Consider the following 21,309-nt stretch of genomic DNA (forward strand, 5'->3'; position numbering starts at 1 on the left):
GTTGAATTGTATTTACGCCATTTCTTTGAAAACCTGCAACGGGATACAGGGGTGTTTAAAAGAGAATATGGAGGGCTACAAGGTGGAAGCCGTGGCCATATTCTACATTTTAAATAGAGTGCTCACCATAATATAAATGGAGATTTCCGGCTTACTGGCTCAATTTAGACTGTTAGCGGCTCTGTGACGACCACTAGAGACAATTACAAAAAAAGAAGAACGAGACACTTTTTAGCGTGTACACTATTATTAAAGTGTCAACATAAATTTTGTTCAGCTTTCTCGCAGTACTTACTTTAGTATCAAGTGAGAAGCCGTGAATCCGCTCGCGTTTCTTTCAGCACTACCTCCGGGCACATGCGCATAGCATTCAGAAGCGAGATGCTGTCAGGTTTTTAAAGGGACATGAAGGAGAACATACCGCCTACTCCTTAAAGGAATACCACACTTTAGTTAATAGTGCCGTTTCTAGATAGAATACAGCAGTCACCGGGGCTGCAGTTTCGTACTCATTTGTTAAAAGGTCGACCTCCGTGGGCTGAACCACCAGATTTCAAAGGTCAAAGCTAATGTTAAACACAGTTCTGGCGTAATGTGAAAGCCCTTTCGAAGTCGATTCACAGCTCTGAGTGTGATATACACACGTGGTATTTACAATTTGAAAATTTCACTCAATTCGTTGAGGCCTGAGATTGCCGTATCAAATTTTACAATTAAAAGGGCTTCACGTTTCGAAAGTTGTAAATTCAGATCGCCTCCACGGGGGTTCTTCTCTATTCTTGAAATCACAGTCCATTTGAGATTTGCATGTTGCATTTCTGTCCAATGTAGGACCAAAGGAGCGTTCTCTACTTTGTTCTTAAGTCTTGATTTGTGCTGGGAAATGCGTTGACGCACCTCCTGACTGGTTTTACCTATGTACAATTGTTGGCAAGGACATAAAATGCCATACACCACACACTTAGACTTACAATTACTGAAAGTGTTGTGTTTCCAGTAAATCCCATTATGCTGGAATAAGGGACCTTCGACTGTGGATTCGCAGCAAAGGCAGGTTCCACATTTGTGATGACCAGTTATGGGCGGCAATCGCATCATTTGACGCAATGTGGGCGGCATCGGAGCAGGCATCGCTGCTCGGACAATGTGATTAGCAATGTTGTTTTCCTTTTTAAAGGCAAACAGAGGTAGGTCTTTAAGACTCTCATCAAGGTTCTCGACTAGGTGCCAATTTTGTCCGATAATTCGTTTCAGTTGGTTAGCATTAGGACAAAAGGTAGTGACACATACTTGTCGCTTCACATTAGTTTTTTCTTTGCGTTCTAATAATACTTCCCGTGGTGTCCACCGGGCTCTCTTCATGCAGTTTTTAACTAGCTTTTTGGGGTAACCCCTATCGCAGAGCTTCGATATTAGATTATCAGCATGATGGTTGAAATCTTCCTTAAACGTGCAGTTCCGGCGGACCCGCAGGAACTGCCCGTAAGGGAGATTTTCTTTGAGGCTTCTGGGGTGGTTGCTGTCAAATAATAGAGATTTATTGCGGTCAGTTGATTATACAAATAATGTGGTAGCCAACTTAGCATCTTTTGGAAAGACCTCAACATCCAAGAATGAAATTCTACTGGTGGACTGGGTTAAGCTGAACTTTATATCAGCAGTCCTAGAATTTAACCATTGATGGAAGGATGTTAAAGTGTCATCATCTCCGGTCCAAATCATGAACACATCATCAATAAATCGGAGCCAAGCTCCGATATATTGATGGAATGGATTGTTTGAATGTATGTAAGCTTCTTCATACATAGACATGAAGAGCACTGCTAGCTCCGGTGCAAAGGGGCAGCCCATCGCCACCCCTTTGGTTTGATAGTAAAATTCTCCATTGAAACAAAAGTAGTTCCTCTTAAGGGCAAATGATGCAAGTTTTACCAAGAATTCAGTTGGTACTTGTACTGGACGAGGTCTTTGGTCTAAGAAGTGTGACAGGACCGCTACTGCTTCGTCCTGAGGGATCTGTGTATACAGTGATGTCACGTCCAAGGTGACTAAAATATCACTGTATTCACGGTAGTTGATGTTAGCCAATTTATTTATGAAGTCCGTGGTATCTTGTAGGTAGGATTTCACCTGACCCATAAATTCTTTTAAGAAACAGTCCACGTATTTAGCAATCGGCTCAAGCAGAGAGCCGCATCCTGCCACGATGGGCCTGCCTGGCGGGTGGTTCTGCTCTTTATGAATTTTAGGCAATACGTAGAACATCGGGGTTTTGGGATACTTGATCTTTAAATATTCTTGTTCTTTGGGACCAACAAATCCTTGGTCAAATCCTTCCTGTATTATGTTAAATAGTTCATTTTGAAGGTCTGTAGTGGGATCTTTACGTATCTTGCGGTAGCAGGTAACATCATCTAACTGCCTCATTACTTCGGTGGTATAATTGTCGGTGTCCCATATTACTATGGCACCGCCTTTATCGGCCTGTTTAACTATTACCGAGGTGTCATTCTTTAGGTTGTTTAGTGCAATCATCTGCTGTTTGGTGGTATTGAATTTCACAAACTTTCTTTGTTTTTCCATGGCTGAAATAGCCGAAAGGACACTTCTTTCGAAAGTCACAAGTTCTTTCGGAATTTTATTTGCAGGGGGGCAGAACGTGGATCTATTTCTCAAGCCAGTTACTTCCACCGGTCTTTGTATGGAACTATCACTAAAGAATAGTGTGAGCCGTAATTTTCTGCAAAATTCAATGAACTCAGACTTCATTTTCACGAAGTCGGTTCTTTTTGAAGGTACAAAGGATAGACCTTTTGCCAAAATTTCCTCTTCTTCTCGTGTAAGTACCTTATTTGACAGATTGAAGATGGGCGACGCTTTTAGTTTTTGTAATGCTGGCGCCGTGTTTTCATTTCCCATGGAATTGTATATCTCGCCCTGCCTCTCGGGCGCGTCTGGCCTCTCCCTAAAAAATGAGGGTTAGAGGATTGGCCCTGTGGTTGCTGGTTGGCGTTCCAATTTTTATTCCGGTTAGGGCGGTTGCAATTGCCACTAGTATCACTATCTGTCCCTGACGACGATGTATCTGAGAAAGAAATAAACTGTTTTCTGGACCTCCCTTGGTTATCGGGGAGAAAGCGTCGTGACTCTGCTTTCGAATAAAAGTCCACTTGGAGATACGGATATATATTCTCTATTGAAAAGTTTTTTTTATCTTTCTCAAATTGATTACTTTTCTGTGTTATAGTGTAATCTTTAAATTCTTGTATCTCTTTCGCTACCTTCTCTAGCAATGTTTTAGCATCAGCTATGGTAGGGTTAGTATTGATCTCAGCTTCTAGTTTTGCAATCTTTGCAAGTTCTTCTTTTGAAATTCTAACAGCAGTCTCAACCGTTAGGACCATAAGGTCTCTGCTGCATTTAGTTTCTATGAATGAGAAACCTTTTTTAAAGATAGGGTCCTCTGTAAAGATGACTGGTATGTTTTTTATCTGTAACCCACCTGGAATCGTACCTTCCTTAAGATGTTGTAGCAGGAAATGTCCGTGGAGGTCTGTCCTAATCTGTTTCTTTTTTAAGCGGAGAAACTTTTCAGCCTCATTAGATGTTGTCGCAGTCTCACTTAAGGTAACCGACGCGAATATGGGAGGGTCACTGAGGAGGTTCCTGATGTGGTCTTCTGAATATGCAAAGGCGTCCTTCTCTGCCATTTACTCAAAATACAAGAAAGAAAAACGAATTAAGACACTAAACCACAAATGCTAATAAAAACTATCAAAGTGCTAATGAAAAGATTGTGCTAATAAAAAATAATAATAAATAATAATAATAATCATAATCACACATGTACAAACAATGAAACAAGTGGATACTAAATTTCAGGCGAGTAATCTTCAGCCTTCACTTCAAGGTAAATGAAGCTCACAAAATACCTCGCAGGCCTACGCCTGCTATAATAACTAGAAAACAACTACGGGTGGGCCCTAATCTGCAAGGCTGAGCCAGATTATCAAAAAACAAAAATAGAATGCCAGTGCTGATATGGATAATTTAAACAAACAATGTACTAACCAAAACCTGAAAAACAGATTCAAGGCCGGGAATTGCTATTTAATAGCTTTTTATTTCAATGTTTTAGAAAAGTAGATTTCTATTTTTTCAAACGATCAAAAAAAGCCTATTCACAAGGGAAGGACAAGTGCAATTAGAAGAACTAAATATGTATCTTCAAACATTCGCTATTACACCCATATCACAGGCATTCGACAAACTTTCACACCATGCAAGAAAAGAACTTTAGAAACATACATTATAATCATAAAAATTGTATATACATTTGCAATTTCTACTTTACAAAAGAACATGAAGCCACATACTGCGAACACTGTGTTACAATAGTAAACAAAACAATTTTTTTACATGTACATTCGTCTCTAATGATTTTTTATATTTTCAAAAGATTCTTCGTAATGTACAGACGGAATGGAAACATTAATTGGATGACCAAGCCGTTTTCGCAGTTATGTTGTGGCCAAAGGAGCCTACGCGTTTCGAATCCCAATTGCTTTCTTAGGATTCTCTTCAGGGCCTCGAGTAATACCTACACAGGGCACATCCGAGAATTAGAACACACACAAAAAATTCAATAACTCAAACATACTAAGTGACAACAAAAAACGGCAAGAAAAGCAGATCAGCGTTTGCCTTTTACTCATATATTGTATTTCGACCAACTATCAGGAAACCTGACTCGGCTGCCCAACCCACACTCTCAGTAGCTTACCATTAGGTGAAATATGGTAGGGTGGTAGAGGGGGATCGTGAATAGTACGCAGGGACGCCGTATCTACAAGGAAGAATAAACATGTCTCAATTTGATGTATTTAGAGGAGCCAGTGTAGACTAGGCGACCCCATTGTGTTGGTGATACTTGCCTTGATTGGCTGTTGTTTTATTTGCAATAATCAGGTTCAGGACCAAAACGGCGTGGAGGACGCGGTCACGGTGCAGCTATCTGTTAATTTCAAAGGGTGAAAGTATAAGGATGCCTTTGTTGGAATTAGAAAGGGGTTGCTGGACACGAAAGTTACAGTTTAGAAGGCACGCTAACTAGTGTTGAATGCCGAACTTTTCACTGCCGGTTTTACATTCAAACTATTAAAGTGGCCCTCTAGCTTGGACTAGGCTGCAGACATTTCCTTACCTAAAGTCAGATTGAAACCGCTGCTTGCAGTGTAGCGGAAACGCGCCCGCCGGCGTTTTCGTTCCGTTTGTATCACGGCGGGTTGAATTGTATTTACGCCATTTCTTTGAAAACCTGCAACGGGATACAGGGGTGTTTAAAAGAGAATATGGAGGGCTACAAGGTGGAAGCCGTGGCCATATTCTACATTTTAAATAGAGTGCTCACCATAATATAAATGAAGATTTCCGGCTTACTGGCTCAATTTAGACTGTTAGCGGCTCTGTGACGACCACTAGAGACAATTACAAAAAAAGAAGAACGAGACACTTTTTAGCGTGTACACTATTATTAAAGTGTCAACATAAATTTTGTTCAGCTTTCTCGCAGTACTTACTTTAGTATCAAGTGAGAAGCCGTGAATCCGCTCGCGTTTCTTTCAGCACTACCTCCGGGCACATGCGCATAGCATTCAGAAGCAAGATGCTGTCAGGTTTTTAAAGGGACATGAAGGAGAACATACCGCCTACTCCTTAAAGGAATACCACACTTTAGTTAATAGTGCAGTTTCTAGATAGAATACAGCAGTCACCGGGGCTGCAGTTTCGTACTCATTTGTTAAAAGGTCGACCTCCGTGGGCTGTACCACCAGATTTCAAAGGTCAAAGCTAATGTTAAACACAGTTCTGGCGTAATGTGAAAGCCCTTTCGAAGTCGATTCACAGCTCTGAGTGTGATATACACACGTGGTATTTACAATTTGAAAATTTCACTCAATTCGTTGAGGCCTGAGATTGCCGTATCAAATTTTACAATTAAAAGGGCTTCACGTTTCGAAAGTTGTAAATTCAGATCGCCTCCACGGGGGTTCTTCTCTATTCTTGAAATCACAGTCCATTTGAGATTTGCATGTTGCATTTTTGTCCAATGTAGGACCAAAGGAGCGTTCTCTACTTTGTTCTTAAGTCTTGATTTGTGCTGGGAAATGCGTTGACGCACCTCCTGACTGGTTTTACCTATGTACAATTGTTGGCAAGGACATAAAATGCCATACACCACACACTTAGACTTACAATTACTGAAAGTGTTGTGTTTCCAGTAAATCCCATTATGCTGGAATAAGGGACCTTCGACTGTGGATTCGCAGCAAAGGCAGGTTCCACATTTGTGATGACCAGTTATGGGCGGCAATCGCATCATTTGACGCAATGTGGGCGGCATCGGAGCAGGCATCGCTGCTCGGACAATGTGATTAGCAATGTTGTTTTCCTTTTTAAAGGCAAACAGAGGTAGGTCTTTAAGACTCTCATCAAGGTTCTCGACTAGGTGCCAATTTTGTCCGATAATTCGTTTCAGTTGGTTAGCATTAGGACAAAAGGTAGTGACACATACTTGTCGCTTCACATTAGTTTTTTCTTTGCGTTCTAATAATACTTCCCGTGGTGTCCACCGGGCTCTCTTCATGCAGTTTTTAACTAGCTTTTTGGGGTAACCCCTATCGCAGAGCTTCGATATTAGATTATCAGCATTATGGTTGAAATCTTCCTTAAACGTGCAGTTCCGGCGGACCCGCAGGAACTGCCCGTAAGGGAGATTTTCTTTGAGGCTTCTGGGGTGGTTGCTGTCAAATAATAGAGATTTATTGCGGTCAGTTGATTTTACAAATAATGTGGTAGCCAACTTACCATCTTTTGGAAAGACCTCAACATCCAAGAATGAAATTCTACTGGTGGACTGGGTTAAGCTGAACTTTATATCAGCAGTCCTAGAATTTAACCATTGATGGAAGGATGTTAAAGTGTCATCATCTCCGGTCCAAATCATGAACACATCATCAATAAATCGGAGCCAAGCTCCGATATATTGATGGAATGGATTGTTTTAATGTATGGAAGCTTCTTCATACATAGACATGAAGAGCACTGCTAGCTCCGGTGCAAAGGGGCAGCCCATCGCCACCCCTTTGGTTTGATAGTAAAATTCTCCATTGAAACAAAAGTAGTTCCTCTTAAGGGCAAATGATGCAAGTTTTACCAAGAATTCAGTTGGTACTTGTACTGGACGAGGTCTTTGGTCTAAGAAGTGTGACAGGACCGCTACCGCTTCGTCCTGAGGGATCTGTGTATACAGTGATGTCACGTCCAAGGTGACTAAAATATCACTGTATTCACGGTAGTTGATGTTAGCCAATTTATTTATGAAGTCCGTGGTATCTTGTAGGTAGGATTTCACCTGACCCATAAATTCTTTTAAGAAACAGTCCACGTATTTAGCAATCGGCTCAAGCAGAGAGCCGCATCCTGCCACGATGGGCCTGCCTGGCGGGTGGTTCTTATCTTTATGAATTTTAGGCAATACGTAGAACATCGAGGTTTTGGGATACTTGATCTTTAAATATTCTTGTTCTTTGGGACCAACAAATCCTTGGTCAAATCCTTCCTGTATTATGTTAAATAGTTCATTTTGAAGGTCTGTAGTGGGATCTTTACCTATCTTGCGGTAGCAGTTAACATCATCTAACTGCCTCATTACTTCGGTGGTATAATTGTCGGTGTCCCATATTACTATGGCACCGCCTTTATCGGCCTGTTTAACTATTACCGAGGTGTCATTCTTTAGGTTGTTTAGTGCAATCATCTGCTGTTTGGTGGTATTGAATTTCACAAACTTTCTTTGTTTTTCCATGGCTGAAATAGCCGAAAGGACACTTCTTTCGAAAGTCACAAGTTCTTTCGGAATTTTATTTGCAGGGGGGCAGAACGTGGATCTATTTCTCAAGCCAGTTACTTCCACCGGTCTTTGTATGGAACTATCACTAAAGAATAGGGTGAGCCGTAATTTTCTGCAAAATTCAATGAACTCAGACTTCATTTTCACGAAGTCGGTTCTTTTTGAAGGTACAAAGGATAGACCTTTTGCCAAAATTTCCTCTTCTTCTCGTGTAAGTACCTTATTTGACAGATTGAAGATGGGCGACGCTTTTAGTTTTTGTAATGCTGGCGCCGTGTTTTCATTTCCCATGGAATTGTATATCTCGCCCTGCCTCTCGGGCGCGTCTGGCCTCTCCCTAAAAAATGAGGGTTAGAGGATTGGCCCTGTGGTTGCTGGTTGGCGTTCCAATTTTTATTCCGGTTAGGGCGGTTGTAATTGCCACTAGTATCACTATCTGTCCCTGACGACGATGTATCTGAGAAAGAAATAAACTGTTTTCTGGACCTCCCTTGGTTATCGGGGAGAAAGCGTCGTGACTCTGCTTTCGAATAAAAGTCCACTTGGAGATACGGATATATATTCTCTATTGAAAAGTTTTTTTTATCTTTCTCAAATTGATTACTTTTCTGTGTTATAGTGTAATCTTTAAATTCTTGTATCTCTTTCGCTACCTTCTCTAGCAATGTTTTAGCATCAGCTATGGTAGGGTTAGTATTGATCTCAGCTTCTTGTTTTGCAATCTCTGCAAGTTCTTCTTTTGAAATTCTAACAGCAGTCTCAACCGTTAGGACCATAAGGTCTCTGCTGCATTTAGTTTCTATGAATGAGAAACCTTTTTTAAAGATAGGGTCCTCTGTAAAGATGACTGGTATGTTTTTTATCTGTAACCCACCTGGAATCGTACCTTCCTTAAGATGTTGTAGCAGGAAATGTCCGTGGAGGTCTGTCCTAATCTGTTTCTTTTTTAAGCGGAGCAACTTTTCAGCCTCATTAGATGTTGTCGCAGTCTCACTTAAGGTAACCGACGCGAATATGGGAGGGTCACTGAGGAGGTTCCTGATGTGGTCTTCTGAATATGCAAAGGCGTCCTTCTCTGCCATTTACTCAAAATACAAGAAAGAAAAACGAATAAAGACACTAAACCACAAATGCTAATAAAAACTAACAAAGTGCTAATGAAAAGATTGTGCTAATAAAAAATAATAATAAATAATAATAATAATCATAATCACACATGTACAAACAATGAAACAAGTGGATACTAAATTTCAGGCGAGTAATCTTCAGCCTTCACTTCAAGGTAAATGAAGCTCACAAAATACCTCGCAGGCCTACGCCTGCTATAATAACTAGAAAACAACTACGGGTGGGCCCTAATCAGCAAGGCTGAGCCAGATTATCAAAAAACAAAAATAGAATGCCAGTGCTGATATGGATAATTTAAACAAACAATGTACTAACCAAAACCTGAAAAACAGATTCAAGGCCGGGAATTGCTATTTAATAGCTTTTTATTTCAATGTTTTAGAAAAGTAGATTTCTATTTTTTCAAACGATCAAAAAAAGCCTATTCACAAGGGAAGGACAAGTGCAATTAGAAGAACTAAATATGTATCTTCAAACATTCGCTATTACACCCATATCACAGGCATTCGACAAACTTTCACACCATGCAAGAAAAGAACTTTAGAAACATACATTATAATCATAAAAATTGTATATACATTTGCAATTTCTACTTTACAAAAGAACATGAAGCCACATACTGCGAACACTGTGTTACAATAGTAAACAAAACAATTTTTACATGTACATTCGTCTCTAATGATTTTTTATATTTTCAAAAGATTCTTCGTAATGTACAGACGGAATGGAAACATTAATTGGATGACCAAGCCGTTTTCGCAGTTATGTTGTGGCCAAAGGAGCCTACGCGTTTCGAATCCCAATTGCTTTCTTAGGATTCTCTTCAGGGCCTCGAGTAATACCTACACAGGGCACAACCGAGAATTAGAACACACACAAAAAATTCAATAACTCAAACATACTAAGTGACAACAAAAAACGGCAAGAAAAGCAGATCAGGGTTTGCCTTTTACTCATATATTGTATTTCGACCAACTATCAGGAAACCTGACTCGGCTGCCCAACCCACACTCTCAGTAGCTTACCATTAGGTGAAATACGGTAGGGTGGTAGAGGGGGATCGTGAATAGTACGCAGGGACGCCGTATCTACAAGGAAGAATAAGCATGTCTCAATTTGATGTATTTAGAGGAGCCAGTGTAGACTAGGCGACCCCATTGTGTTGGTGATACTTGCCTTGATTGGCTGTTGTTTTATTTGCAATAATCAGGTTCAGGACCAAAACGGCGTGGAGGACGCGGTCACGGTGCAGCTATCTGTTAATTTCAAAGGGTGAAAGTATAAGGATGCCTTTGTTGGAATTAGAAAGGGGTTGCTGGACACGAAAGTTACAGTTTAGAAGGCACGCTAACTAGTGTTGAATGCCGAACTTTTCACTGCCGGTTTTACATTCAAACTATTAAAGTGGCCCTCTAGCTTGGACTAGGCTGCAGACATTTCCTTACCTAAAGTCAGATTGAAACCGCTGCTTGCAGTGTAGCGGAAACGCGCCCGCCGGCGTTTTCGTTCCGTTTGTATCACGGCGGGTTGAATTGTATTTACGCCATTTCTTTGAAAACCTGCAACGGGATACAGGGGTGTTTAAAAGAGAATATGGAGGGCTACAAGGTGGAAGCCGTGGCCATATTCTACATTTTAAATAGAGTGCTCACCATAATATAAATGAAGATTTCCGGCTTACTGGCTCAATTTAGACTGTTAGCGGCTCTGTGACGACCACTAGAGACAATTACAAAAAAAGAAGAACGAGACACTTTTTAGCGTGTACACTATTATTAAAGTGTCAACATAAATTTTGTTCAGCTTTCTCGCAGTACTTACTTTAGTATCAAGTGAGAAGCCGTGAATCCGCTCGCGTTTCTTTCAGCACTACCTCCGGGCACATGCGCATAGCATTCAGAAGCAAGATGCTGTCAGGTTTTTAAAGGGACATGAAGGAGAACATACCGCCTACTCCTTAAAGGAATACCACACTTTAGTTAATAGTGCAGTTTCTAGATAGAATACAGCAGTCACCGGGGCTGCAGTTTCGTACTCATTTGTTAAAAGGTCGACCTCCGTGGGCTGTACCACCAGATTTCAAAGGTCAAAGCTAATGTTAAACACAGTTCTGGCGTAATGTGAAAGCCCTTTCGAAGTCGATTCACAGCTCTGAGTGTGATATACACACGTGGTATTTACAATTTGAAAATTTCACTCAATTCGTTGAGGCCTGAGATTGCCGTATCAAATTTTACAATTAAAAGGGCTTCACGTTTCGAAAGTTGTAAATTCAGATCGCCTCCACGGGGGTTCTTCTCTATTCTTGAAATCACAGTCCATTTGAGATCACTAATTGCATGTTGCATTTTTGTCCAATGTAGGACCAAAGGAGCGTTCTCTACTTTGTTCTTAAGTCTTGATTTGTGCTGGGAAATGCGTTGACGCACCTCCTGACTGGTTTTACCTATGTACAATTGTTGGCAAGGACATAAAATGCCATACACCACACACTTGGACTTACAATTACTGAAAGTGTTGTGTTTCCAGTAAATCCCATTATGCTGGAATAAGGGACCTTCGACTGTGGATTCGCAGCAAAGGCAGGTTCCACATTTGTGATGACCAGTTATGGGCGGCAATCGCATCATTTGACGCAATGTGGGCGGCATCGGAGCAGGCATCGCTGCTCGGACAATGTGATTAGCAATGTTGTTTTCCTTTTTAAAGGCAAACAGAGGTAGGTCTTTAAGACTCTCATCAAGGTTCTCGACTAGGTGCCAATTTTGTCCGATAATTCGTTTCAGTTGGTTAGCAGCCAGAACTGTGTTTAACATTAGCTTTGACCTTTGAAATCTGGTGGTTCAGCCCACGGAGGTCGACCTTTTAACAAATGAGTACGAAACTGCAGCCCCGGTGACTGCTGTATTCTATCTAGAAACGGCACTATTAACTAAAGTGTGGTATTCCTTTAAGGAGTAGGCGGTATGTTCTCCTTCATGTCCCTTTAAAAACCTGACAGCATCTCGCTTCTGAATGCTATGCGCATGTGCCCGGAGGTAGTGCTGAAAGAAACGCGAGCGGATTCACGGCTTCTCACTTGATACTAAAGTAAGTACTGCGAGAAAGCTGAACAAAATTTATGTTGACACTTTAATAATAGTGTACACGCTAAAAAGTGTCTCGTTCTTCTTTTTTTGTAATTGTCTCTAGTGGTCGTCACAGAGCCGCTAACAGTCTAAATTGAGCCAGTAAGCCGGAAATCTCCATTTATATTATGGTGAGCACTCTATTTAAAATGTAGAATATGGCCACGGCTTCCACCTTGTAGCCCTCCATATTCTCTTTTAAACACCCCTGTATCCCGTTGCAGGTTTTCAAAGAAATGGCGTAAATACAATTCAACCCGCCGTGATACAAACGGAACGAAAACGCCGGCGGGCGCGTTTCCGCTACACTGCAAGCAGCGGTTTCAATCTGACTTTAGGTAAGGAAATGTCTGCAGCCTAGTCCAAGCTAGAGGGCCACTTTAATAGTTTGAATGTAAAACCGGCAGTGAAAAGTTCGGCATTCAACACTAGTTAGCGTGCCTTCTAAACTGTAACTTTCGTGTCCAGCAACCCCTTTCTAATTCCAACAAAGGCATGCTTACACTTTCACCCTTTGAAATTAACAGATAGCTGCACCGTGACCGCGTCCTCCACGCCGTTTTGGTCCTGAACCTGATTATTGCAAATAAAACAACAGCTAATCAAGGCAAGTATCACCAACACAATGGGGTCGCCTAGTCTACACCCACTCCTCTAAATACATCAAATTGAGACATGTTTATTCTTCCTTGTAGATACAGCGTCCCTGCGTACTATTCACGATCCCCCTCTACCACCCTACCGTATTTCACCTATTGGTAAGCTACTGAGAGTGTGGGTTGGGCAGCCGAGTCAGGTTTCCTGATAGTTGGTCGAAATACAATATATGAGTAAAAGGCAAACCCTGATCTGCTTTTCTTGCCGTTTTTTGTTGTCACTTAGTATGTTTGAGTTATTGAATTTTTTGTGTGTGTTCTAATTCTCGGTTGTGCCCTGTGTAGGTATTACTCGAGGCCCTGAAGAGAATCCTAAGAAAGCAATTGGGATTCGAAACGCGTAGGCTCCTTTGGCCACAACATAACTGCGAAAACGGCTTGGTCATCCAATTAATGTTTCCATTCCGTCTGTACATTACGAAGAATCTTTTGAAAATATAAAAAATCATTAGAGACGAATGTACATGTAAAAAAATTGTTTTGTTTGCTATTGTAACACAGTGTTCGCAGTATGTGGCTTCATGTTCTTTTGTAAAGTAGAAATTGCAAATGTATATACAATTTTTATGATTATAATGTATGTTTCTAAAGTTCTTTTCTTGCATGGTGTGAAAGTTTGTCGAATGCCTGTGATATGGGTGTAATAGCGAATGTTTGAAGATACATATTTAGTTCTTCTAATTGCACTTGTCCTTCCCTTGTGAATAGGCTTTTTTTGATCGTTTGAAAAAATAGAAATCTACTTTTCTAAAACATTGAAATAAAAAGCTATTAAATAGCAATTCCCGGCCTTGAATCTGTTTTTCAGGTTTTGGTTAGTACATTGTTTGTTTAAATTATCCATATCAGCACTGGCATTCTATTTTTGTTTTTTGATAATCTGGCTCAGCCTTGCTGATTAGGGCCCACCCGTAGTTGTTTTCTAGTTATTATAGCAGGCGTAGGCCTGCGAGGTATTTTGTGAGCTTCATTCACCTTGAAGTGAAGGCTGAAGATTACTCGCCTGAAATTTAGTATCCACTTGTTTCATTGTTTGTACATGTGTGATTATGATTATTATTATTATTTATTATTATTTTTTATTAGCACAATCTTTTCATTAGCACTTTGTTAGTTTTTATTAGCATTTGTGGTTTAGTGTCTTAATTCGTTTTTCTTTCTTGTATTTTGAGTAAATGGCAGAGAAGGACGCCTTTGCATATTCAGAAGACCACATCAGGAACCTCCTCAGTGACCCTCCCATATTCGCGTCGGTTACCTTAAGTGAGACTGCGACAACATCTAATGAGGCTGAAAAGTTGCTCCGCTTAAAAAAGAAACAGATTAGGACAGACCTCCACGGACATTTCCTGCTAACACATCTTAAGGAAGGTACGATTCCAGGTGGGTTACAGATAAAAAACATACCAGTCATCTTTACAGAGGACCCTATCTTTAAAAAAGGTTTCTCATTCATAGAAACTAAATGCAGCAGAGACCTTATGGTCCTAACGGTTGAGACTGCTGTTAGAATTTCAAAAGAAGAACTTGCAGAGATTGCAAAACTAGAAGCTGAGATCAATACTAACCCTACCATAGCTGATGCTAAAACATTGCTAGAGAAGGTAGCGAAAGAGATACAAGAATTTAAAGATTACACTATGACACAGAAAAGTAATCAATTTGAGAAAGATAAAAAAAACTTTTCAATAGAGAATATATATCCGTATCTCCAAGTGGACTTTTATTCGAAAGCAGAGTCACGACGCTTTCTCCCCGATAACCAAGGGAGGTCCAGAAAACAGTTTCTTTCTTTCTCAGATACATCGTCGTCAGGGACAGATAGTGATACTAGTGGCAATTACAACCGCCCTAACCGGAATAAAAATTGGAACGCCAACCAGCAACCACAGGGCCAATCCTCTAACCCTCATTTTTTAGGGAGAGGCCAGACGGGCCCGAGAGGCAGGGCGAGATATACAATTCCATGGGAAATGAAAACACGGCGCCAGCATTACAAAAACTAAAAGTGTCGCCCATCTTCAATCTGTCAAATAAGGTACTTACACGAGACGAAGAGGAAATTTTGGCAAAAGGTCTATCCTTTGTACCTTCAAAAAGAACCGACTTCGTGAAAATGAAGTCTGAGTTCATTGAATTTTGCAGAAAATTACGGCTCACCCTATTCTTTAGTGATAGTTCCATACAAAGACCGGTGGAAGTAACTGGCTTGAGAAATAGATCCACGTTCTGCCCCCCTGCAAATAAAATTCCGAAAGAACTTGTGACTTTCGAAAGAAGTGTCCTTTCGGCTATTTCAGCCATGGAAAAACAAAGAAAGTTTGTGAAATTCAATACCACCAAACAGCAGATGATTGCACTAAACAACCTAAAGAATGACACCTCGGTAATAGTTAAACAGGCCGATAAAGGCGGTGCCATAGTAATATGGGACACCGACAATTATACCACCGAAGTAATGAGGCAGTTAGATGATGTTAACTGCTACCGCAAGATAGGTACAGATCCCACTACAGACCTTCAAAATCAACTATTTAACATAATACAGGAAGGATTTGACCAAGGATTTGTTGGTCCCAAAGAACAAGAATACTTAAAGATCAAGTATCCCAAAACCCCGATGTTCTACGTATTGCCTAAAATTCATAAAGATCAGAACCACCCGCCAGGCAGGCCCATCGTGGCAGGATGCGGCTCTCTGCTTGAGCTGATTGCTAAATACGTGGACTGTTTCTTAAAAGAATTTATGGGTCAGGTGAAATCCTACCTACAAGATACCACGGACTTCATAAATAAATTGGCTAACATCAACTACCGTGAATACAGTGATATTTTAGTCACCTTGGACGTGACATCACTGTATACACAGATCCCTCAGGACAAAGCGGTAGCGGTCCTGTCACACTTCTTAGACCAAAGACCTCGTCCAGTACAAGTACCAACTGAATTCTTGGTAAAACTTGCATCATTTGCCCTTAAGAGGAACTACTTTTGTTTCAATGGAGAATTTTACTATCAAACCAAAGGGGTGGCGATGGGCTGCCCCTTTGCACCGAAGCTAGCAGTGCTCTTCATGTCTATGTATGAAGAAGCTTACATACATTCAAACAATCCATTCCATCAATATATCGGAGCTTGGCTCCGATTTATTGATGATGTGTTCATGATTTGGACCGGAGATGATGACACTTTAACATCCTTCCATCAATGGTTAAATTCTAGGACTGCTGATATAAAGTTCAGCTTAACCCAGTCCACCAGTAGAATTTCATTCTTGGATGTTGAGGTCTTTCCAAAAGATGGTAAGTTGGCTACCACATTATTTGTAAAATCAACTGACCGCAATAAATCTCTATTATTTGACAGCAACCACCCCAGAAGCCTCAAAGAAAATCTCCCTTACGCGCAGTTCCTGCGGGTCTGCCGGAACTGCACGTTTAAGGAAGATTTCAACCATCATGCTGACAATCTAATATCGAAGCTATGCGATAGGGGTTACCCCAAAAAGCTAGTTAAAAACTGCATGAAGAGAGCCCGGTGGACACCACGGGAAGTATTATTAGAACGCAAAGAAAAAACTAATGTGAAGCGACAAGTATGTGTCACTACCTTTTGTCCTAATGCTAACCAACTGAAACGAATTATCGGACAAAATTGGCACCTAGTCGAGAACCTTGATGAGAGTCTTAAAGACCTACCTCTGTTTGCCTTTAAAAAGGAAAACAACATTGCTAATCACATTGTCCGAGCAGCGATGCCTGCTCCGATGCCGCCCACATTGCGTCAAATGATGCGATTGCCGCCCATAACTGGTCATCACAAATGTGGAACCTGCCTTTGCTGCGAATCCACAGTCGAAGGTCCCTTATTCCAGCATAATGGGATTTACTGGAAACACAACACTTTCAGTAATTGTAAGTCTAAGTGTGTGGTGTATGGCATTTTATGTCCTTGCCAACAATTGTACATAGGTAAAACCAGTCAGGAGGTGCGTCAACGCATTTCCCAGCACAAATCAAGACTTAAGAACAAAGTAGAGAACGCTCCTTTGGTCCTACATTGGACAAAAATGCAACATGCAATTAGTGATCTCAAATGGACTGTGATTTCAAGAATAGAGAAGAACCCCCGTGGAGGCGATCTGAATTTACAACTTTCGAAACGTGAAGCCCTTTTAATTGTAAAATTTGATACGGCAATCTCAGGCCTCAACGAATTGAGTGAAATTTTCAAATTGTAAATACCACGTGTGTATATCACACTCAGAGCTGTGAATCGACTTCGAAAGGGCTTTCACATTACGCCAGAACTGTGTTTAACATTAGCTTTGACCTTTGAAATCTGGTGGTTCAGCCCACGGAGGTCGACCTTTTAACAAATGAGTACGAAACTGCAGCCCCGGTGACTGCTGTATTCTATCTAGAAACGGCACTATTAACTAAAGTGTGGTATTCCTTTAAGGAGTAGGCGGTATGTTCTCCTTCATGTCCCTTTAAAAACCTGACAGCATCTTGCTTCTGAATGCTATGCGCATGTGCCCGGAGGTAGTGCTGAAAGAAACGCGAGCGGATTCACGGCTTCTCACTTGATACTAAAGTAAGTACTGCGAGAAAGCTGAACAAAATTTATGTTGACACTTTAATAATAGTGTACACGCTAAAAAGTGTCTCGTTCTTCTTTTTTTGTAATTGTCTCTAGTGGTCGTCACAGAGCCGCTAACAGTCTAAATTGAGCCAGTAAGCCGGAAATCTCCATTTATATTATGGTGAGCACTCTATTTAAAATGTAGAATATGGCCACGGCTTCCACCTTGTAGCCCTCCATATTCTCTTTTAAACACCCCTGTATCCCGTTGCAGGTTTTCAAAGAAATGGCGTAAATACAATTCAACCCGCCGTGATACAAACGGAACGAAAACGCCGGCGGGCGCGTTTCCGCTACACTGCAAGCAGCGGTTTCAATCTGACTTTAGGTAAGGAAATGTCTGCAGCCTAGTCCAAGCTAGAGGGCCACTTTAATAGTTTGAATGTAAAACCGGCAGTGAAAAGTTCGGCATTCAACACTAGTTAGCGTGCCTTCTAAACTGTAACTTTCGTGTCCAGCAACCCCTTTCTAATTCCAACAAAGGCATGCTTACACTTTCTCCCTTTGAAATTAACAGATAGCTGCACCGTGACCGCGTCCTCCACGCCGTTTTGGTCCTGAACCTGATTATTGCAAATAAAACAACAGCTAATCAAGGCAAGTATCACCAACACAATGGGGTCCCCTAGTCTACACCCACTCCTCTAAATACATCAAATTGAGACATGTTTATTCTTCCTTGTAGATACGGCGTCCCTGCGTACTATTCACGATCCCCCTCTACCACCCTACCGTATTTCACCTATTGGTAAGCTACTGAGAGTGTGGGTTGGGCAGCCGAGTCAGGTTTCCTGATAGTTGGTCGAAATACAATATATGAGTAAAAGGCAAACCCTGATCTGCTTTTCTTGCCGTTTTTTGTTGTCACTTAGTATGTTTGAGTTATTGAATTTTTTGTGTGTGTTCTAATTCTCGGTTGTGCCCTGTGTAGGTATTACTCGAGGCCCTGAAGAGAATCCTAAGAAAGCAATTGGGATTCGAAACGCGTAGGCTCCTTTGGCCACAACATAACTGCGAAAACGGCTTGGTCATCCAATTAATGTTTCCATTCCGTCTGTACATTACGAAGAATCTTTTGAAAATATAAAAAATCATTAGAGACGAATGTACATGTAAAAAATTTGTTTTGTTTACTATTGTAACACAGTGTTCGCAGTATGTGGCTTCATGTTCTTTTGTAAAGTAGAAATTGCAAATGTATATACAATTTTTATGATTATAATGTATGTTTCTAAAGTTCTTTTCTTGCATGGTGTGAAAGTTTGTCGAATGCCTGTGATATGGGTGTAATAGCGAATGTTTGAAGATACATATTTAGTTCTTCTAATTGCACTTGTCCTTCCCTTGTGAATAGGCTTTTTTTGATCGTTTGAAAAAATAGAAATCTACTTTTCTAAAACATTGAAATAAAAAGCTATTAAATAGCAATTCCCGGCCTTGAATCTGTTTTTCAGGTTTTGGTTAGTACATTGTTTGTTTAAATTATCCATATCAGCACTGGCATTCTATTTTTGTTTTTTGATAATCTGGCTCAACCTTGCTGATTAGGGCCCACCCGTAGTTGTTTTCTAGTTATTATAGCAGGCGTAGGCCTGCGAGGTATTTTGTGAGCTTCATTTACCTTGAAGTGAAGGCTGAAGATTACTCGCCTGAAATTTAGTATCCACTTGTTTCATTGTTTGTACATGTGTGATTATGATTATTATTATTATTTATTATTATTTTTTATTAGCACAATCTTTTCATTAGCACTTTGTTAGTTTTTATTAGCATTTGTGGTTTAGTGTCTTAATTCGTTTTTCTTTCTTGTATTTTGAGTAAATGGCAGAGAAGGACGCCTTTGCATATTCAGAAGACCACATCAGGAACCTCCTCAGTGACCCTCCCATATTCGCGTCGGTTACCTTAAGTGAGACTGCGACAACATCTAATGAGGCTGAAAAGTTGCTCCGCTTAAAAAAGAAACAGATTAGGACAGACCTCCACGGACATTTCCTGCTACAACATCTTAAGGAAGGTACGATTCCAGGTGGGTTACAGATAAAAAACATACCAGTCATCCTTACAGAGGACCCTATCTTTAAAAAAGGTTTCTCATTCATAGAAACTAAATGCAGCAGAGACCTTATGGTCCTAACGGTTGAGACTGCTGTTAGAATTTCAAAAGAAGAACTTGCAGAGATTGCAAAACTAGAAGCTGAGATCAATACTAACCCTACCATAGCTGATGCTAAAACATTGCTAGAGAAGGTAGCGAAAGAGATACAAGAATTTAAAGATTACACTATGACACAGAAAAGTAATCAATTTGAGAAAGATAAAAAAAACTTTTCAATAGAGAATATATATCCGTATCTCCAAGTGGACTTTTATTCGAAAGCAGAGTCACGACGCTTTCTCCCCGATAACCAAGGGAGGTCCAGAAAACAGTTTATTTCTTTCTCAGATACATCGTCGTCAGGGACAGATAGTGATACTAGTGGCAATTACAACCGCCCTAACCGGAATAAAAATTGGAACGCCAACCAGCAACCACAGGGCCAATCCTCTAACCCTCATTTTTTAGGGAGAGGCCAGACGGGCCCGAGAGGCAGGGCGAGATATACAATTCCATGGGAAATGAAAACACGGCGCCAGCATTACAAAAACTAAAAGTGTCGCCCATCTTCAATCTGTCAAATAAGGTACTTACACGAGACGAAGAGGAAATTTTGGCAAAAGGTCTATCCTTTGTACCTTCAAAAAGAACCGACTTCGTGAAAATGAAGTCTGAGTTCATTGAATTTTGCAGAAAATTACGGCTCACCCTATTCTTTAGTGATAGTTCCATACAAAGACCGGTGGAAGTAACTGGCTTGAGAAATAGATCCACGTTCTGCCCCCCTGCAAATAAAATTCCGAAAGAACTTGTGACTTTCGAAAGAAGTGTCCTTTCGGCTATTTCAGCCATGGAAAAACAAAGAAAGTTTGTGAAATTCAATACCACCAAACAGCAGATGATTGCACTAAACAACCTAAAGAATGACACCTCGGTAATAGTTAAACAGGCCGATAAAGGCGGTGCCATAGTAATATGGGACACCGACAATTATACCACCGAAGTAATGAGGCAGTTAGATGATGTTAACTGCTACCGCAAGATAGGTACAGATCCCACTACAGACCTTCAAAATGAACTATTTAACATAATACAGGAAGGATTTGACCAAGGATTTGTTGGTCCCAAAGAACAAGAATACTTAAAGATCAAGTATCCCAAAACCCCGATGTTCTACGTATTGCCTAAAATTCATAAAGATCAGAACCACCCGCCAGGCAGGCCCATCGTGGCAGGATGCGGCTCTCTGCTTGAGCCGATTGCTAAATACGTGGACTGTTTCTTAAAAGAATTTATGGGTCAGGTGAAATCCTACCTACAAGATACCACGGACTTCATAAATAAATTGGCTAACATCAACTACCGTGAATACAGTGATATTTTAGTCACCTTGGACGTGACATCACTGTATACACAGATCCCTCAGGACGAAGCGGTAGCGGTCCTGTCACACTTCTTAGACTAAAGACCTCGTCCAGTACAAGTACCAACTGAATTCTTGGTAAAACTTGCATCATTTGCCCTTAAGAGGAACTACTTTTGTTTCAATGGAGAATTTTACTATCAAACCAAAGGGGTGGCGATGGGCTGCCCCTTTGCACCGGAGCTAGCAGTGCTCTTCATGTCTATGTATGAAGAAGCTTACATACATTCAAACAATCCATTCCATTAATATATCGGAGCTTGGCTCCGATTTATTGATGATGTGTTCATGATTTGGACCGGAGATGATGACACTTTAAC

Source organism: Lissotriton helveticus, chromosome 7, assembly GCF_964261635.1.
Source record: "Lissotriton helveticus chromosome 7, aLisHel1.1, whole genome shotgun sequence".
In the NCBI taxonomy this organism is placed as follows: domain Eukaryota; kingdom Metazoa; phylum Chordata; class Amphibia; order Caudata; family Salamandridae; genus Lissotriton; species Lissotriton helveticus.